The 22321-nt window shown below is 38.0% G+C and overlaps 1 protein-coding gene across 13 annotated transcripts in view; it reads left to right on the forward strand.

The window, feature by feature from the left end:
- CACNA1C (calcium voltage-gated channel subunit alpha1 C) overlaps window positions 1–22321 on the forward strand; it is a 433056-nt gene that overhangs the window by 138086 nt on the left and 272649 nt on the right. The gene's annotated exons all lie outside the window — the stretch shown is intronic.

A 22321-nucleotide genomic window follows, 5' to 3' on the forward strand; every position in this document is an offset into this window, starting at 1 on the left:
ACAAGGCTTAGTGCTAATTAACAAGCATCAGCCTGCCTCTGAAAGTTTACATGAGGAAACATAGGCTGCTGTGTGACTCACAATATGCATCAGATGAAGCAAATTCCAAACCCATTTTGCTGGTGCCTGGAGATAGATGACAACTTTGGCAACAGCAGTTTGAGAGTCACACCCTGGGTAAAGGAGGTGCTCCAGACAGCAGCCACTTCTTGAGGAAGATGCTGTGCCTGGAGCTGGCAGCAGCTGTGGTTTGGGATGAGGCTGCACAGTGATGCCGCCTCTCCGCTGTGAGGTGAGCTGTTGGGTGACTCCTTGAGAAGGGGAGGAGGAAGCAACAATTTCTTTTTGGAATCCAATATGGCATTTCACTTTACAAGATACCAAACCAACAAATTTCAGATCAATTTGATGTTAACCTTTGTTCACCTGAATTGCTGTGATTCCTTCTGAGTGGTCCTATTCAAATGGTGCATGTCCCTGTTCTCTTCCTGGCTTAGGCAGTGTCTTTAGGCTTTCTCTTTTTTTTTTTTTTTCTTTTTTGATCATTGCAATGTATTATGAGACTCATATATTCCATGAAAACAAAATGCCTTTTATTCCAAGTATAGCTTTGAGTTTCAACTTGACATTAATGACTAAACAAAAAATATTGGCATTTTAAATTTTCTGGTACTTCATGTTCTAGAAAATATGCATGATGTTTTGGCTTTTTGACTGAGTTTTGGCACACTACTTTGATTAAAAAAAACAGTGCTGAAATATCAAGTGACGTACTGAACTTCCCATTTTCGACTAGTCCTAGGCTTTGTTTACACTATTCCAGCCTTAGTGTACTCAGTCTGTTCTGCAGCATTACAAAAACCCATATTTCATACCAATCAGGACTTAAGGATGTCAATAATAATTTATATGTACTCCTACCAATCCTACCAAAACAGAAGGGAACCTGAATTGCCCAACTAGGAGAAAGCAGATAGTAGCACATAACAAGTGCTGTGACAGCATCCCCAGTACAGTATCAGTGGTGTGCCCATGTGAGTGACTTATACCCCGTGATCTCTTTAATCAGAAAAGAACATTTCATAATTGCATCTGTTCAATCAGCTCTATCTACGTCATCTCTCACAGCTCTCAAACCAAACTGCTGTTGCTTTATCTTTCCTTTTGATTGTCCCCCTCCCCCACCTCCCCAATAGCAATTGCGTCACATTTTCTCTTAATCTCTGTGACTGTCACTTTATGTGACTTGATGTTGCTTCCATGCTGGAATCATATATTTTCCTGAATATATTTTCTTGAATATCTGCCTGTTGTCAAGTATTTTAGGTAAGGTCACCAATCTCTGCTTTAATGGCTGAATGGCCACGCTTTTTTTTGGGGGAATAAAAGTTCTGCCTAGGTGGTGCTTTTTTTTTTTTCTTTTTTTAATTAGTACATTGTCTACCTTCCTACTTGTAGTAGCAAAATACCGTTGAGAGACAGCCACACATGCAGTAAAATGAGAAATACGTGTTGCATTCTCAATTTCTACTGCATCTCTTTATATGCTGTCAGTTTGACTGCAGCATGGTTGTAAAATTGGGATCCTCTGCTGTGGTCTTCATGCCATTTTATGAGTTTTAGTTAAAATGTAACTTTTCTTGAAAATCCAAACTGTCTTTTGATGCCAGTTCACAACTCAGTTGACCTAACTCTAATATAACAAGAGATATAAATATAATAAAATAACAAGAGATATAAATACAATAAAACAAACAAATCCCAAGGTAATGCCTTTAAAACGTTTTATTCCTGGTATTCTAGAAAATTAGTCTTACACAGAATAGTCATCCAATAAGCAAAGATGGGAAAATTCGACTGTTCCACTGCTCCACTTCAGGGGTTTTTTTAAATGATTCCTGAAATCTCAATCTTTTAGTTGCCTTATCTAAACAGAGAGCGGAGTTAAGCATGGATGTGTCTCTAATCCAACATATCCATTTGTGCTTCCTTGGTCAACTCATTTTGTGCAGGATTCAGCAGTCTGTGTCTAAAATGAGATTCATCTACTTCAAGGTAGATGTCTCAGAGTTGGTTGAATCTTAGCCTAGAACTGTTTCTTATTTGCCACCAACTCAAAAAAATAATAAAAGAAAAATCTCTGTGACTAGTTCAGATGCAGACCTATAATAAAGATGAATCCTCTCTCTTCTCTACCAGAATGCTGGGAATCTTGTGAGGCATTTCACATAATCCCTTGTGACAAAATGGAAGAATAGTTTCTGCTGGAATAAAATAGCTGTGATCACCTATGCCAGCAGGCCTGATTGCTGGTTGAAAACACTTCCATCCAACTCATTAAATTTTACTCGAAGGAGGCATTGAGCAGAATATGTTATCTGAGCACTTCAACACCTCTCTGCCTGCCTGAGTGTGCTGTGTGCTGGTGCTGTTGCCATTTGTGCTGCAGCTTGGAAGGGAGGGCAGATTCCACTAGGGGAAATGGCATCTCATAGTGTCAGCCAGCATTCCTGGTGTCCCCAGCACTGGCAGAAGTGGTAGAACTCTGCAATGTTGTGGGAAGGGATATGTTTGGCAATTCATTGTGCTTGACACAAGTGGGAAAAGGCTTGGGAAGGGTGGATTAGATGCCATGGGCAGAAATTGTAGATGGAGCAGGGGTGACTAGGAGTAAAGGAAGAGTCCTTAGATTTGCCCTTATGTGGCTGGAGGACCCTGCACTGCACTGCAAATGACGGGCTGGTGGTGGTCATTGCCTTCTCTGTGTAAAAGAAACAGAGTACTTTGGTAGAAAAGGGGTGGTTGGACGATTGCAACAAAGTATGAGCTCATCTTTCCATTAAAAAAGTATTGACAGATTCCTACAGGTTGCTTCTGCCTATTTCTGAGCTGAGTCAGGCTTGTGTTTGGAAAAGCAGGGCTGCTTCCATGCAAATGGCCTTTGTCTGGTGACTCAGTTCACGACTGTATGAATTGCTCCAACAATTGGATCACTTGAGGAAATTATCCTCTTCAGCTGCTGCTCCAAGGACAAAAGCTTTCTTCCTCGTTTAAGCATTGTTTTCCTTAAGCTGGTCATAGACTCATTTAATAGTTTATACTGCAGTTTCTTAAAACACACTGGTTTGGCTTTTTTAGTTATTCGGGATTTTTAGAAATAGTTAAGGGGTATTATTTGGCTACAGGAAAATATGAAGTTATAAAAGTTGGGGTTTTTTTCTGGGTGATGAAACAACAAAAAAGAAATTGTGAGTAACGTAGCCATGAACAGTATTTCAGTTATGTGCCAAGTGTAAAATCCAGCCAACACAGCAAAGAAGAACAGAAGAATTCCCAAGAAAATAAAACCTTTTTCTTGCACTGCATTTTGTGCAGCTACTTGTACAGATTTTTTTCTTACAGGATAGTGACTCTAGTTCTGAGTTAAACGTTATTTTACCTCCAACTCTTTTTATCTCTTTATAAGACCTCTGTTTTATAACAAAGCAGAGAACTTGCTGAACTACAGGCAAAATCATAAAAAACCAAGACCATACAGACCCGGTCTTGAATGATAATAGTCTTTTGAAAGGAAATTATGATGCTCAGGTCTTGAATGTTAGTAGTCTAGTTCCACTTTGAGTGAAGTCAGTTTGTGGTTTTTTTTTCCACTGAATTCTGTGCAAGAGGAACCAATTTCCAGGTCAATGACAGTCTGGAGGTTGAGATAGAAGAGGGAGGGTTTTCTTTGCTTATCTTACCGTATTGTGGGGGCTTTGGCAAAATTCAACACTGTCTGCTGCCTAGCATACTGTCACCTAGCATATTTTTAAAAACTGTATCATAGAATTGTCCTATGACACCTGATGGTAATGTGACAACATAAACCATTAATGTGTTTTGGGTTTGGTGGTGTTTTTTTCCTAAGCGCAAGTTAATATTTCTAAAGGGCTTAAGTAGTACACAAGCTAATAGACATTCTAATAGCATAGCTTGAAATTAAATTTTTAACTAAAAGTGATGGTTCTTTCTGGAGGTAGGGAACAAATTTAAGATTTTAACTTAGGAAATCGATGGGGGTTTTTAATGGTTAGAAGATCAAGTATTTAAAGTTGAATTAATTTTAATTAGTTACAATATAAAGTTGTTTCTTTCCTAAGTAGCTTTGTTATCCATATAATTACCATATGCTGTATCATGTGTAGGTAATATCTGTAACATCACTATCATGCTAATTACAAGCAGTAAAACTACTAATTCTTTCAGTAACTTCTCTTTGCCTCCTGCAAGTGAGCAATGCAGGTTGTGCATAGGTGTAATCAAAAAGTTTGAGAATCAAAAGGTGTTTTGGACTAGCAAGCTGAAAATGCGTTATTTCAGTTTAAAAATAACATTATTTAAAAGCATATTCGCCCTGGTTCTTTGAAGTCAGTAAATACTGAAGCTTGTAACCCTGTCCTTTCTAAGAAATAGGATCTGAGGAAGATACTTGTGCACTATTTAAATGCAGCCAGCTGTCTGGGGTGCAGATGGATCTGAACACTCCACAACAGCACAAAGCCACGTTACCAAAGAGTTTGGGTTGGGAAGTAAGGCTGGGACTGCAGTGAGGATTTCAAAAGGCACCTTATAATCAACTGAGTGTGGCTGTGCCGCCATATACAGAAAATATTGTCACATCCTACGTTGCCAATGCTAACTATGTTCTCTGAAGGACTTCCATTTAGCAGCTGACCTCATACGACTTTTTTCAGCTTCTAAGACCTGCTGGTACAGCAGTGCCAGGTGGGAAAGGCTGTAGGCTGTCAGTGGTATGCTGAGATAATGAAGTCCCTGTATGTCAGCTTTGCAACGAAAATCTTTTGCAGCAGGATGATGCCGGAGATGTGACAGTTGCCGGGGACTGTGCACACATCAGAGGGGGCAACAGATAAGGAGGCTTTGGTCAATAAACAGTGTGCACATTCCCACTGAGGCTGTTCTGCTTGTAGCCTTCGTAATTTGGTATTGTTATTTTTACAGTTCATACCCACACAATCAAAACTAGTCTCTTTTAATGCCGTAGAACATAATTATAGGCCTGACAGGCTCTGACAAGTTGGTTGAGACATTTATTCTTGCAGCCAGCAGATGCTTAAATGATTTTGTATTGGAAAATGCTGTCTGTGGAATGTTCTGTCTTAGTCTCTGTTACTAAACCCAGATTCATAATGAAGTCTAGCATCAAATATTTATATAAAATTACTTTAATCTGTAAATAGTTTTAGCTATAAGAGATAAAAGCATCTGAGAAAATTAGTCAGGAGGGTTTCAGAAGTTTGTGTTGTGAAATAGTGATGTGTTTCTCTTCTGGTCTCTTAAAGTTGCTACCCATCTGGCCCTTAATAGAGAAAGAAGTCCACAGTATCCATTACTCCATGAATGATGTTCATGTTCTAATGTATTAATAGCAGTGTAACCTATCCCTCTTGGGGTCGCTATTATTAAAATCCTCTCACAAGAGCCATTTGGAAAAGCAGAAGGCTTTATATAATAACCATGGATCAGTCATAAATAAAACACTTTCCCACAGAGTTGTTCCAAAATCAGATTGGTTCTCGCCAGGAAAAGCCAAAATTGTATACACTGACTTCTACCTCAACAGTCCTCTCTACCTCCTAGTTTAAACTGTGTTTAAGGAAGCAAGCCCTCATTTGCCATGAACCAGCTTCAAGAACTTGGAAAGCCACAAGGAAGAGAGGAATGTCTTCAGCTATTTGAGCTCTTACTCAGATGTTTTGACAGTGACTGAGTTTCTTTTAATGAGTTGAGTCATTATTTGGAAGCTTCGGTAGCTGGTGGTTCATCTGCAGCATGGTTGAGTCTGAAAGTGACTGTAGCCTGATCCTATGGAATTGCACATTCCCTAAGTATTTTAAGAACAGCAGATCTCCTTGGGTCCACTTCTAGCTTACACACTCTGATAAAGGGCACTACGGAGGCTCTGCTTATCCCTACCATGAGGGAGGCATAAATCTCAACCACTGACTCTGCTCACAACTTTGTTTTTCATAAGGTTTCTAAAAGTAATCCCTTTCTAGCCACTAATCTGACCTAGTTACTATAAACTGATTTCACTGGGATGAAAGGGCCTATCTTTCCTCTGGGTCTACTGCAGTGGGACTCACACATACTACTTAATGTTTTTATACTCTCATCTGTGACTGCATAATTTGGAAACTATCCACTGAAGTGTTTGTATAGTCTATGCAACTGCCATATCTGTATATATATATCAAAAATATTTAAAAACTAATGGTCTTGGTCAATTCTTCTCCAGCTGGGAGAAAGGAGCTGCCTGTTTTAGTGACAGAGTTTTGTTGTTATTTGCTCATTTGTTTGTGCTTGTGGGTGGGTAGAAATTTGTCAAGGGAAAGCTCGACAGGAAAAAGAAGTACCGAATTTTGTTCTGAAACTAATGAAAGTATGATCACTTATTTTTCTTGTAAGTGTTATCTTACAAGATAGGCTTTGCTGCTCTGAAAATTATGATATCATTAGTTGGTGTTTAACTGTGTTGGTGAGAAGCAGGTGTTGTAGGAAGGCTTGGACAAAGGAAAAGGGTCATTCTACGTTGTCAAAAATAATCCCAAGAAAACTGTTTTCTTCTGAACAGGGACCTTCCCCTCTGTATCTAACAGACTGTTGTAAAGGAAGGTGAGTATTACAGGGAAGTGCCTCTGTGATTTGTGCTTCCGACTGCATAAATCTCCAAGGTAAGCATGGCACTGTCTACAGACACTTAGGTGATATTCTCCTCTCCAGTCTTGTTTTTTCATAGACAGGCACACAATTGGGCTTTCTTGATACAGTGGCTATTTGGGTGATGTCTTAAGGAATGCAGATGAGACTAAATAAACCTCAGAAAATCTAAGGACAAATGTCTCTGAGTGGAGAGAGAAAAAAGCTGCTTCTTACCGATGTTACTCAGTCTTGTGTAGGTTGTTCAGCTGTAGGTAGATACTGTGCCTCCACATGCTGTTTTCATAGAAGCACTGAGAAAGCTGAGGGATGGTGCTGTTTACATGTGATGAAAAGGAGACTTGGAGCTGTGGGTTGGCTCACAGACTGCCAGCACGACAGTGTTTGTTATCTTGCTGGCTCTCCCAGCAGCTTCGAACAGACAGCGGGTAATGTGGAGGAAAGATCTGATTCTTGAGGACTCTGGAAGCAAAAGAGCGACTTCCCAGACTGCTCCTGTTCAAGTGAAGCAAAACTATTGCTGTTGATCATTGCTCATTCTCTCCAGCAAAGGTCATGGAGTAAGTGTGAGATTTAGTGCTTTGATTTCTTTATTGAAGCCTTGGAAGGAATAAAGCCATCAGGCTCTCCTCTGCTGATTACTGCATCAGAAGGAAGCCCAAAACTTTCTTCCGTAACAATAACTGTTTTGATTTTTGGGTCCTCCATGTAACACTTATTATTCATAGCTTTATTGCTATGTCTGTTGGATATCTTGGAGTTCTTATATCTCTGTAGACACCTGTGAATTAGCTCATAAAGAATATATTTTGGGGGGGGGGGCATCTGCCTTTAGCGTCCATGAAATTCACTGGCAAGAACAGTACTAAACAACTCAAGAAGGAATTGTAGAATTATGGTCATGTTTGCCTATGAAATGCATGGTTTGGATTCCCACCATCACTTGCAATATGCAGGTGCTCTTCATCCTCATGCACAGTACACTGACCTCCCATGAGAATGTTTACTTACCATGCAGTTCCTTATTTCATTTCAGACACTAAAAGATAATGATGTGGTCATTTCAGAATGTGTGTTCTGTATGAAAATTATTCTAGAGTCTGACGGCAGTTATCCTGAAGTCTTGCTCAGGGCTACTGAAATGTTTCCATTTCTGATGGGAGCTGCAGCTAAACCTCTTAATGTGATAAGAGACGTTAGGAATATAAAAAAGCTCCAGCAGGTATTTAAAGTATCGGAAGGTCTGATTCTATAGGTCTGTAATTACATATTTACACTGCTTCATTACTCTAAATTAAAGGTGTGGTAAGCAAAGCAACAGCCACACTCGATAGAAGTCAGGAGAAGGTTTGCCTGCCTTAGCTGAGCAAGTGGCTACATTGTTCAGAACAACAAGCTGGAAAAATACTATTTGTTCCACCTTCTAGGAAAAAAAAATAAATGGAAGGAATTGAGGAGAGAGAAAAAGAGGGCAGGGAGAAAGGAAGGGAAAAGGAGGAGAAGAATATATATATCTTGCCAAAGCTCATGTTAAGATTCCATAATGGAATACAGCAGGTAAGGAAATGTAGAAATTTTCAGTGATAACAACGAGCTCCCTGCACAGCACAGACTATGTATGAACTTGCATCTTTCACTAGCTTACCAGTTATCCAAAACAAGACATGAAGTTAAGGTCAAATTGCCTTAATATGGTTAATATCTGTATTTCCTAGCAAAAGAATGTGAAATTAAACACAAGAATATCTTCAAAATTAAACAAAGGCAAATGTAGGAGAACTAAATGCAGAAAATATTTTAAAAGGTTTGCAGTGTTAGTCCTGGGAAGTTACACAATCATTATTTTGGCAACTCTGTAGCTTGTCTGTGTGTGCCTACTGTAGACATAAGAATACGACCAACCCAGAGCTGTGTGATTTACCATTTAATTTGCCTTGCAGCTAGAGAAATGTATTAGAGATTGTCGTGGTTTAATCCCAGCCAGCAACTAAGTACCACGCAGCTGCTTGCTCACCTCTCCCCTCCCCAGCTGGTGGGATGGGGAAGAAAATCTGAAAAAAGGTAAAAGCGCTGTGGGCTGAGATAAGAACAGTTTAATAATTGAAACAAAGTAAAATATTATTGTAATTATAGTAGGAGAGAGAGACACAAGTGTTGCACAATGCGATTGCTCACCACCCACTGACCGATGCCCCGCCCATTCCTCAGCAGTGATTGATGGCTCCTGGCCAACTCCCCCCAGCTTATATACGGAGCATGATGTTGTGTGGTATGGAATATCCCTTTGGCCAGGTCAGGTCAGCTGCCTTGGCCATGCTCACTCCCAGCCTCTTGTGCCTCTCCTCACTGGCAGAGCATGGGATGCTGAAAAGTCCTTGATTTAGGGTGAGCACTACTCAGCAACAGCTGACACATCAGTGTGTTGCCAACATTATTCTCATCTTAAATCCAAAACATAGCTACTAAGAAGAAAATTAGCTCTATCCTGGCTGAAACTAGGATAGGGGTTAATGCACCTAGAAACATGTTTGTTTTTTGCTGTTCAGGATTAGGTCATCCGAGGTTGTGCTTGCTCCGTGCTCCTGGAGGACGTAGCTACATTGTGGTGTAGGTTGGGAACTGCTCTGGTTCCCAGTGTCAGAAGCTCACAGTAGGAGTAAATTATATTCCTGATGGCTGGGGCCCCCAATGGACCCAGAATGGCATCCAGGAATCATCAGGCAAAGGCAAGATACATCTTTGACAAGAAAAGCACAGAGCTATATAGCCTATTATGCTATTTTAAAGAGTAGATACAATCTTTAGGTGCACAAGCAGGAGAACAGGCTGCAGAAGAAAGGCAGAACCCTTCCCTCTCAGTAAGACCTTAGATGAACCACTGGGGCTAGTTCTGGGTAGTACATATTAAGAGAGGTGTGTATCAGCTGCAGAGAGCGCAGAGGAAGAACGATCAAAGGAACTTAGGAATGTTTAGTCTAGAGACAGGAAGACCAGTCTGGATATTGGGAAAGAAATTTTAACAATAAGGATGGTTAAGCTTTGAAATAGGTTGCCAAGAAAGGCCGTGGAGTCTCATTCATTGGAAGTTTTCCAAAAGACTAAGCAAACATCTGTTAAAAATGATGTAAGTATATTTGATTCTCCCTTGGAACATGGAGAAGGAGTAAATTATGCTTAAAGGAATGAAATAAACCGATGATTTTCAAACTCTGGGTCATGCTACTCTTGAATTCAAAGAGTCTTATAGTGTTAGCAGTGGCTATATCTAATAGCATTTGACCTTGAAGTTTCTGGCCCCTATTCATATAATTGTTGCAAGAAGATATATAACCCAAAAGGGAGTTGTGCTTTTCAGAAGATGAAAATAATTGTAATAAATGGCTTCTGAGGGTTCCTCCTGGCCTTCTGACTCTGATCCCACAGTAGTGCTACTAGAGCAATGCAAAGCAAAGCGGGCAGAGCAGATCTGAAATTCAGATTTCAATTTAGGTTAATCTCTTCTAGCACTTATTTTAATGGATCAAAATATAATGGCTGTTTCTGTCAAAATTTAAGCTAAATGGCCATTGGTCTTTAAAGCTGTAGTAATTTTTTTTATAGCTGCTCAAAATGTTTCTGCAGACAGACATACAAAAATACTCTACTTTTCTCCTGTAATTTAGAAAATGGCCATAAATGCTAGCTCTGTCCTGTGGACAAAGAATAATTATAAAATGTTCTACCCTACAGACATTTTGTTAAAGAGGTATTTGTGTAAGACAGAGCATGGCAAAACACAGGAAGTTTTGAAAGTTTACCACAAACAAATCTCCCTTTTACTAATAGAGGAAGGATGCTAATTCTGAAACTCAGACACAAATGAAAACATCTGTAGAAGTTCATGAGTGAAGCATGAACTGGTCAGTTTATTTAGAGGGACAATGCCTGAGTGAGAATTACAACCCATACATTAGGAAATGACCATGTATATACATAATTTACACTTGGGTTTTACAGTAATGGATCATCTCTATTACTGGCTTTTAATATATGCACAACAGAAGAAATATACCTTTTTGAATAAAAAAACCTAAACCAGCCAAAAACCACAAAACAACAAGCCCCAAACAAAAACAAACCAAAAAAATCCAGCAAAAAAACCCCCAACAAAAACAACAAAAAACAACTAACCAAACAAAAAAAACAAACACACAACACCAAAACCAAGCAAAAAAACCCTCAAACCCCAAACCTATAGAAATAAAAAGGAAAACTAAGAAATTATTCAGTATAATAAAAAAGCATAGAATAATTTAAATTGGAGAGTTCTTCTGTAGGTCGTCCCAACCATGTGTTCAAAGCAGCATTGACTTCAACATTAGATCAACTTGCTCAGAGATCCCTTTAATTTGGGCCTTAATTATATCCAAGGATACAGATTCCACAGCCTCTCTAAGTGACTTTTCTTGCTATAACTTGTGTTCATTGCCTCTTGTCCTTTTATTGTGTAGTTTTGAGTAGAGTCTGGCTCCACTATCCATCTTCCTATTAGATAGCACTTTCCTCTAATATTGAGCATCATTCCTCTAGATCGCTTTGGTGTTAGTGAGGTGATTAATACTGCTCATTAAACATCTGCCATGCTTTGTTGTGTGTCCAGGTGACGAGGCTTCTAATTCCATAAAGTTTCCAAGATAACTGAGCAGCGGTCGCGGTTCCTTGTAAAGATTTATTTGTTTTTAGCACCAAACATGGTATCTAGTTGTCTCATTTTACCGCAGCAAAAAAATCAATGTTGAGAATCCACCTGTACTCTGATCTCATGGTTAACCATGTACAACCCATGTTTTACACAAGGTGCACGGCTGCACCTATTAGGCCTGTATATTATGTTTTCAAATGAGATTTAAAATCATATTTTGCCTTCCCTACCCCCCACTGCTTTCTTTTCTCTGTTTAAAAAGTCTCTTCATTTGAGCTTTTTTTCCTTCTCCTAATCCTATCCTATCTTTCCACACAAAAGGATTGCTGTGGTCTCTTCATCTTAGATGCATTGGTTGAACATTTCTGTAGTCGATATAATGAATCATGGTTTTCTTTATATGTATTGATACACAAGATATCACTGAGAAACCAGGAGAGATTTTGTATGCAGCTACAGATGAAATTTTCCTCTCTAGAGGAAAAAACACTCTCTAAGAAAAACTGATGTAGATAAAATGGATTATTGTTGGGGATTTTTTTTTCCTTTCTTTGCATACCTATCCTAAGGTATTTTTGTTTAGCATCTGAGCCAAATATTTAAATAAACTCAGACCCTAGCAATTCCTATTTTGGACTTATCCTAGGCACAGAAAGAAAAACATTTAATTCTAGTTGAATCAAAATTTAAGAACAAGCTCTCTGTTTTATTGCAGGATGCTTTTTTGGTTGGGGTTCTTCTTAATATGTGTAGCATTTTATTAAGTTTCTGTCAGTGTTCTACTACGTCCATAACTGAAAAATAGAACAAGCAAACCATCACTGTGCAGTCTGGCTGGGCTTGCTCTCTTCGTGCGTTGGTATTTGCACATGTACACAGGAAAATCCAATAATTAATTGTAGCTGGGGCTTTGCCCAAGATAATTGTGGGTCAAAGTTTCTAATAGATGTGCTGACAAGGAGTTGGAGCAGGTGTAGAAGCTACACGGGGCTTGTCCCCAGTGGAGGTACTCGTTGAAGTGTGACACGTTGCTGCTGATTGGATCGGTGCTGCCTTAAATGCAAGATTCATGTGGGGTTTTTTTTCTCTGAAGCAGAAAAGAGCTGATGAAGTGAGATGGCAAAAAAGTGATTATCACTTCAATGCTATAAAACTGTGGTCCCAGTGAAGATAGCAGGAGATGTTTTAAGTGTCTTGGGGCACAGGAAAGTCTTAACCACTGAATGTGGGAGTTCTGGTGTACGACTAGGAGCTGATTGTATTTTGTATAGAGCCTACTTAGAGCTAACCAAACAGGAACCTCTCTAGCTGCATCTGAGTCTTTTCAAGAAGATATTCATAATTTCATAGATACATATTTGAATCTTTATTGCTAAGAGTGTGCTTGGCATAATTATGTCTGGGTTGATTCTATTGCAAAGAGGTTCTCTGGAAAATCTGCTCAACAGTCTGGTTCTGTCATTACTTGGATTTGTTCTCTAATACAGTGACAAATACAGTGAAGACTTCATTCCGAAGTGACGTTTTTAAATTTGCCTGAAAGATTAAAATATACTTGAAAAATCTATGCTGAAGTATGCTTGGTACTACTGCTCTGCATGAGTATTTCACACTGAATGCATGTTTTTGAGAGGATGAAGTGTGCAATAATGCAAACTGCCTCAGCATGAACCTCAAAGAAATTATCATTACTGGCCTAATAAGTCTGTCACTTGCTAAGATTACCAGGAACTGAAATGAGACCAAGAATTCAACTTGTTTATTGTAACACCTCTTTAGACAAATCCTTTGTAACAGGTTAGATCTTTTTGATATTTAGATTAGATCTCCTTGATACATGATCCAGACATAGATGATAATAGGAAGTAGCTCAAGTTTCTTCTTCCAAAACCAGTCTAAGCCATGTTGGCAGAATGATGTTTCCAGCATCATTGCTGCTTCCAGCATTCAGTTTGTCTTCTGTGAATGACAAAACAAGGATTTTCTGTGGATCTCTGCACCCATTTCTTTCACTTCATCCTATTGTTTCTTTCGACCAACATCAAATTGATAAATTTGACAGTACTTAGTAATTTCTACAAGTGCTTCCTCTTGTTTTCTTGGTTGTAATTTCAGAGTCTTCGCAGAAGACAAAAATTGGAGGGAAAGCAGAGGAAGAGGAAAAAAAAAAAAGAAATACTTCAAGGTCATTTGGATACCATGCCCCCTGGAAGTTTCAAAACCTGAGTGTGCTCTTAAGTGTTAACAAGGACTGTGCCAGAATAAGCAAGCTTTAATTCCCGCATTTAGTTCCTTGAGTGTCTGAAAAAAATTCTGGGTTAATTCAAAAGGGTTATAATTTCAACCTAAATTTCATCTACAGATGGTGGAAAGCTGATGTTCTAATCCACTATGAATGCTCTTTGTAAATGTGACATTCTTGCCTAGGGTGGACCAACACATTAAGAACAAGCACCTCATTTTTGTTACTAGTGACATAAATACAACAGCTTCTGCCATTGCCAAAGGTTCTATGTCCACATACTTGCACCTCTCAAGAGCCAGTTCAATGGTACATTGAATAGAAGCAATTTCAGTCTGTTAGTCAATCTTTGATAATTTTTGGCAACCACATGGAATTTTCGGCACTCTTTTACAAAGCACTGTTGCCTAGACTTGACAGGAGTTAAGAAGTCAAAGTCTGGACTACTTGAGTTGCAGAACTGTTTTCTGGCATGGAATCACCTTAATCCTTGCCGATCTTATTTCGTTTTCCAGAATTCTATGGATTTTTTTCTACCTTTTCTTCAGTATTTCTTTTCCAGCTTGCTGGCTGTGCGTGATCATATTCTTTCCCTCTCTCTCTCTAGCCTAGGCTCTTTTAAAATGTTACTCCAGGGACCAAAATAAATGGATTGCCAGATAAAGCATTATTTCTAATTACAACCAGAAAGTACTCCTTGAAAAAATGTGGAATAACTATTTCAAAAAGAAGGTTGCCCAACTGAGGCAGTTGGGAACGCAAGTGCAAGTACTTAGATAGGGTAAGAAAAAGTTTAAAAATGTTTCAAGAATGTTTTTGTTTGGGTTTTGTTGTTGTTGTTTGAGCTGTTGGTGGTTTTTTCTTGTTTGCATCTTAAAATATAGAATCTGATTAAAGCACCACTGTCTGTTGAATTCTGACAATTTATAAAATCTCTTTTTTAAGCCTAAAATTTTATTTTCTAAGACTGGCTGTTTGATAGAATTTTTGGAAGTTCTTATACTCAGTGGTTGGGGAGGTTAGAAAATTACGAACTTCAAAGAAAAATTAAGTTGAACATTCAGGTACTGCTTGGCATTGATAATTGTAGTTTCTGAGTAACCCATGTGGACCATTTTACAAGATAGGAGTATGAAGCCAGTGTCAACGATATTGAAGTTGCTGTGCAAGAAAATGTGCTGATGCAGGAGATCAAAAGTTTTTAAGCTTTAGGAGTTCCTGCTGATCACATTCCCCAGTTCTCTGTTTGATCAGAATTCTTTCATCACATCGGTTCAGAAGGTATTTGCAGTTTCAATCCTCTGAAATTCTGCCATACAGGTAGACCACTTATTTAGTTGATTTAAATGAATGTAATTGAAACACTAATAAAAATTCATCATGCTGATGGACAAGTTAACTGTTAGTCTTGGCATCAGTGCCGGATTCAGAATAAAAGGCAATATGAATAGTCTCTGTGCCTTTCATGATGAGTTTTCCTACATTTTTTAGGACTTCATCCTGGATTACAGTGTTTAGTTTGCTTTTATACTTTATATCACAGCAATCATACCACTTCAAAAAGTTAGGAGCAAGATAAGCAAAACTTTATAGACAGATCATATATTTTTCAGTGTACCTTTAGGAAACGTGTCCTGGTTAATTCAAGAATGGGTGACTTGCTAGCACAAAACAAAATCAAGGAAAAACAAAAGTAAGCAAAGCTGCTTCCAATATGTTTGAGCACTGGCATGTGTGTTCTGGGAGCTGTAAAAAGCTGAGGTTTAGGCAGCGTGGTAAGGTGCGACTCCATTACTGCGATGTTTGGGTATTCCCTCTTACACATTATCCAGTTGCTTCCAGGTATGCAAGTCAGAAAGATATGTGGTCACTGTTTCTTGAGATCTCTTCTGCTGATGTTTGGAAACAATTGTAGAGGTAGTTTCAGGCCTGGTTTTCCAAAAAAATTAATGCCACACAAGTGAAGAAGCGTAATGCAAACACTTGAGTTCGTGTTTCACTGATTGCACGTATCCAGAGGAAACCTGTTTATTTCTGCCTGCGTTCAGTTCCAGGGTCTACAGCTCCTATTTTTAGCAGCCCTGCACTATTGTTAATCTGAGATTTTTGACTATCCTGTGAGTCAGAAGGTCTGACTGCCCAGAGATACATGAGTCAGACAGGCAGGAATAGTCTGTTCTTCTTCAAGACACCAGGAGACAAGGATTTAAAAAGGAGGTTTCATACTTAGTGAACAATACAAATGGAAACTTCATATATAAATAGAAATCCTTTTACCCTTCACATTGGATCCTTTTCCCAGGATCTCTTGTCCCAAAATTAGTGACTTGTCCCAAAATGTAGTTACTTACTACACAATCTATTTGTATATGAAAAGGGATAGCTCGTCACCCTTTATATTCTTTTATATCCCCTGTCTATTGGTTAGTTAATGTATTTCTAGGACAGACAATCTTCTCACATAGCTATTCCCACAGTCAAAGGCAGAATATGTAAGAAGCTTAGAGTAGAGGCGTGGGTCAGGGAGTAGAATTTTATAATCATTTAAATTTATCTTCTGAAATTGTCTCTCTATGAAGGGCAAATTCCATTGAAACAGCAAAGGCATGTATGTGGTCTTGAAGTTTCTTTCTGCAATGTATTTTGTTTTTTATTTTTGAATGCTGATACCTTTCTGACTCTATTCATGGCAGTGGAAAACTGTTGGTAGCCACAGGGCTACACATAACATGTAATTGAAGTTTGTAACAGTAGATTGTAAAAGGATGAATGTTACACATTGATGTTCAGCCCCAATCGCTGCAGAATTTCCCCAAGGAAGGCAGAAATGTCCAACTAACTATAAAATTTCATAGATTCTGAGCTGGGGATGAAGTAAATGCAAGATACAAATCCACACTGGAATGTTTTGTAATGGAATCACAGTGCTTTGGCAGCTCAAGAGTTCAGGAATGAAACAAGGATATTTTTACTCAAGGGTCATTGGTGTAAAAGCTAAATTACTGGAGAGTGAAATGCATGGTGGTATTCAGAGGGACAGACATTGGTGATCTGGGGTCTAATTAGGATAGATGGGTGCACAAACAGCATCAGCTGCCTGCCTTTTGGTCAATTTTAGCAGAAGACCATAAAATGAAGATTAAAGTTACCCACTCTTTAGGTGAAGAAAACATATCTATCTCTAGGAATCCAGAAATTCTTTTTCAGAATGAGTTACTATGTGATGCAAATAAAATGCTTTTTCTGAAGTGTATATTTAGGGAGAAGTGCTAAAGACTTCCATGGGCTTCTAAGTTGGGTGAGGTCTTAATATGCTGAGAGCGCCCTTCAGATTTGCTGAAGGCAAAGGAGTCTCATGAAGTGATTTGGACAAGTTAACTCATGGACCTTATCAGAGATAGAAGCCTGTAAATGAAGTAGAACTGAATTAAATATACAGTAAAATAATTCCAATTATTTTTAAACAAGAAAAGCAATTGGTCTTTTATTTAGCCTTTAGTTTGATGTCTGTAATATTTGCATTATCTGTTAAGCTCTCCTAAGACTTGAAGTGGGGCATGGTTTCTTTGAGCCAAATATCTTCCATGTCTAATCCAACTGTCTGACCACTTCAGGGCTGACCACGAGGTAAAGCCTATTACTAACAAGAAAACCTGTCTGAACCACCTGTATTCCTGGAGCTGTCTGTTCTTAATGTGTCTTCATGAGCCACTTCTTTTCCTGCCATGTGGTCACTTGGGTGTTATTTCCAACAGCATCGGTAGCTCTGCACTTGACAATGCAGAAACATCCAAACTGAAAGGCTGCCTGAAAAAAGGACATTGTCTTGTAAACAGTAATGAGTACATCATTTTTTCATTGCTGGAGGCATCAAGATGTATGACAAAATTCATCCAAGTTTAGTATTTTCCCACACAACAATAGGGAACACGAATCCAGACATCACTGGATATGGCTCATCTGAATTTCAATTGTCTCTTCTCCATCAACAAAAGTTCTAGAAAGCATTGCCTTTGTCAAGGAGACTAATCAGAGCCAGCATTTTCAGAAAGATGTTGCTGTGTGTGTTAATTCGAACAGGAGAATCTGTGCAATGGTTACTGGTGGATGTCTGTCTTTGTCCCAAAAATAGGACTTTCCTGCATTGTCATATATGCATGTTTTGGCACATGCTTGTTTCATGAAAAGTGCCTTTAAAAATGGTAGTTGTTTAAGTCTTTGAACCAATGGATGCCAATTTTTAATGATTGATCAACATGTGATCTGCAGAGGTTAATGAAAGGAGATTAATTTTGCATAATTGCTCATTTCTTCAAGTGAGTGGTTAACTAATCTATCATCTCACCACAAATGTGCCACCTGATTCTACATGCCAGTGAAATGAAATTGATAAATGTTAAATGTTTCCCATGGCTTTTACACTAAGGCCAGTCCTTGTTTTGCTTGACTTTTAATTGTCTGGACAATTTCAAAATTATTGCATTCATGTGACTTCCCAGCTGATGTTCTCCTTTGATCGGTCATCCAGTCTCCAGCCAAAGCTTACTCAAATCTCAACAATGCCCATGTCAAAGCCAGGCTTAAGCAAAAACAATCACTAGGAAAATTTTCAATCACAGGAAAAGTATAAGAAATACGATTTGAAAGCATTTTTGTGGAATCTAGATTTAATTTTGATTAGCTCATTTCTACCCCTAAACTCTCTCTCTTCATAAATTCATTAAATAAGACTGATAACTCTCTTAGTAGAGAAATTTTATTCATGAAAACATTAAAAAAACTTATTTTGGATATAGAGTTAATATCAAATGTGATAATTTCAGGTGGAAGCAGAAATAATAGATTAATCTACTGTTGAATTTATGGTTATAATATTAAACCAAGTGATCTGGGAAAGGAAACAGCACAAGTTAATTGATATTAGATGTCAGTATCATTTTAAATAGAATTATCATGCAGATCAGCACAAAAACCACAGCAATCCATAGATTTGAGGTATGCAATATTTACACTTTCCTTAATGGTTTAGTAATCTGTGTGGAGCACAACTCACATTTCATTTGTTAAGTAAATTGTCTGCAATAATTCTGAGCAGTGCTGTAGAGCTGCAAAAGCAGTCAGACTGGTATCACTGTGTTTTTCAGTAAATGGCTGATTCCAAGCTATGATGCTTTATATTTAGGGGTAAAAATTAATTTGTTAACAGTTAAATAAAGGAAATGTTTTGCACCTTTTCAAAAGCCCAGGATACTTCTGTCAGTAGTGAAGTAGCGATAGTGGGTTCAGGACTGTGGTGCTTTGGAAGAACTGTTGGAAAGCTGGGGTTTGGAGGTGCACGGGTGCTGGTTTATGTCCCTGGACAAATTTTAATAAGCATAATATGGCAGAGTAAAAAATGTTAGAGGAACACCATCTAGAAGGCCAGAATATCTTGCATGGTGTGATTAGAGTGTTCAGAGAGAAAAGTTTATGGAAATGAGGCATCACTAGCCTGCACTGCACATGGGTTAAGGCAAGAACATGGTCCCTTTGTTTTTACAAGGAGAAAAAAATTCCCCAGGATGCACCCACACGCCCCCAAACACAAACACACAAAAGGAAAAAAGACCAAACAAAAAAAAACAGGGATGAAGGACATACAGGAGAGGTAAAAAAGAGAATGAATACACTCAGGCTATGCCTGGAAAGACAAAAAATAAAGGCACAGACTCCAACTCAAGAAATGGAGGGACGACCCCTCTTCCCCTGAGACCCCATTAGTTGGATCCTTTGGAGTGTCAGGTCTAGTGCACATGCACTGCCTGATGTTTCAGTAGGAAGCAGCCTCAATTCATTCCAACACCCACAAGTTCCCTGGACAAAACTATTCTACATCCAAAAGAAGAAATTTGAATAGTGCTAATAACAGAAACCAATATATCTGCTAAAGAAAAGATGACCTAATAGATTATTTTCAAATATTAGACAAGCCAAGGATTCCTTGCTATTAAATATTATTGCTTCCATCACTTCTCTCTGTCCATCAAGCATTACTTTGTGACAATCTGTAGCTCAGAGATAATTGTTAAGTTTTATTCAAATTACATTACTAACCCTGTAACTCATAGTATGCATAATCTTAGCTATCTAAAATGATTCTGTGGGAAGGATGGTTTTCAATTTAAGCCGATATATTTAGCGTTTTTCCCCCCTCCATTGTGTAACAATTAGCAGTAAGCCCTAACTCACATATCAATGATTTGTGATAATAAAAATTATTGCTAAAAAATTTTATACTTCTTGGATATGCTGTGCTACTCTTATTTAGAAATTCTCAAGTAATCTGATTTGGCAAAAGCATCTTCTGGAAGTTTCATTATCACTTGAATGATGTCAATTTAGTCTTTAACTACAAAAGTGTCTCCTTTCCATAGTTTTGTCATGATGTGTAATTTCTTTTCCATTCTAAAAGAGGTGAAAGATTTTTAGAATTTACAATTTTGACCATTAATACTGTTTTATTTACTGGAGCTGCAGTCTGTTATATGAGAAAAGAAACTTGCTGAATTTCTCTCACTGTCTGCTTGCCAAAGTTATAGTCTCCAGCTGGAGCTACTCCAGATTTTCACTAATATAGGTAGAATTAGAGTGAATTGCAAATGTTGCAAGATGGAAAAAAGATCTTCAAACTTTAAACCTGGAATATAATTTTTTAAATTTTTGTCTACAATGATGTAGATTAGAAACACCCCTAATAAAACTAGCAGACTCAGCACTAGTGAAAAGTCAATGCAAATGAGATTAGGATCAGGTGGAATGGAAATGATCTTTTCCTGTCAGATTCAAAATCTGATTCAGGCTTAATTTATGAGTAGGTGAAGAGCCAAAAAGATCTTCCTCATGAATATGCAGGCATTGGTTATGGGTTCAGGAAGGTAGAGGCTTTGTTGTCAACTGGCAGCAGCACCTTGATTATGGATGGCAGTTGTCAATCTGTTTTATGAATTTGCTCAAACAGGACAATTTATATTGTGAAGGACAATGTGTATCAATCAGTACAATTATTATTCAGTTGGTAATCTGGAGAGAATGAAATGGAAGCCACGGGCAACAAGGAGAGACATGGAAAAAAAAAAGCACATTCTACATTTGTATTCAACCCTCACAGAGAGGGAGTGAACAGAACCAACAAATATATAAATGATGAAAGAAGCAGGATTAAAGCTTTGGATTGACTCTTGTTACTGAGGTTGGCTCTGCTACTGATGTTGTGAAAATCAAAGTGGAATTATCCTCTGTTTACTTCCATTTCCACTGTACAAAGGTAGATTATAACATTGTTTTAAAAGTGAAATTTTATTGTAAACCTTCATAAATCTCAGCATGAAACAGCGTCTGGAGCATAAAAGTAATTTTATAGCAAAACCTCTTAGGGTAATTTGATAAGGTGCTCTGATTCCAGAAGACTAAAACCCCTCTGCATTGATTCTTAGCTGAGCTTAAATAAAAATTTTAGCAAAAGAGGAAGTCAGGGAAAGAACTCATATGGAATCTACTTATCTACCATTCTTTTTTTTTTTTAGAATCCACTTGAGTGGTCTGACTTGCACACATTGTTCATAAATCCTGATAGCCACATGGTCTACATTTATAGAAGGATTGGTACCATATGGAGAAGATATAAAAGTGTGTGTTAAATGCATAGTCTCATATGATATTTCATAACAAAAAATGTAAAGCTTTTCCAGGTAGGGGAGAAGAAGTGCTACCCAAAATTCTCAAAATATCACAGCTTGTGCTCCCATTAGCACTTTGATTGAAGTCCTTTATTTGGATGTTTTCAGACAGACTCATTTTGAAGGCAAAAATTAGTAAGAATTCTAAGATTCAAAATAGTTTTCCTTCTTTTTTATCAAATGTCTGATTTCAATTCATATTTTTTGGCTTCACTTCCATATCTGAAATTTGTGAAGTATTTATTGTAGGTTTTTGAAATTAATTTGGTGTCCCAAAAGTTTCTGATTGTAGTGAAGATAAGCATGATTAAAAGAGCTCCTAAAAAGGCAAATGATATTTTTTTCAACAGATAACCTACATACAGATCTCTTAAAGTCAACACTGTTAGTTGTCTAAAAATTTGATTTAAAGATGTAAATTTAAAATTGTATTACAACTGGGAAAGCCTAGTTGCCAGTTATATAATTAATCCACTAGATCATGCTGCCACTTAGCTCTGCTATTAAGAAATGTGTGTCTATGTAGCCTCTCTGAAATGGGGCCTCCTGATGAGATAATGTATTAGGGAACAATGATGGGTTGTTATGTAATGAAACCAAACTCCCTATAATCTAGGACTGTGCTGGTTAAACAGAAAAAAAAAAATGCTGTTCAGTCTATTCTTTTGAGAGGTATTATTCTGTGCTTAGTCCCTCCTTTAAAAAACACTCTATAAAAGAGGGTTCTAGGATCCCTTTTCCAAGGTCAAAAGCCTACTGCATCTTGTTGTGAAAACCTAGGTGTCAGGAAGAATAGGCAAAAAGAAGATAAAAGATTGAATTGCAGAGAAAACAGAGACCAGAGTTTGAAAACAAACAGGTATCTGAAGATGCAGATTTGTGCCTAATGAGGTTTTCTGAAGTGCTAAGGAGGTTAGGGCCCGGGAGGCGGGTGCCTGACTCGGTTAGTTGTGTCTGAAAATC

The sequence above is a fragment of the Chiroxiphia lanceolata genome, chromosome 5 (genome assembly GCF_009829145.1).
Source record: "Chiroxiphia lanceolata isolate bChiLan1 chromosome 5, bChiLan1.pri, whole genome shotgun sequence".
In the NCBI taxonomy this organism is placed as follows: Eukaryota; Metazoa; Chordata; class Aves; order Passeriformes; family Pipridae; genus Chiroxiphia; species Chiroxiphia lanceolata.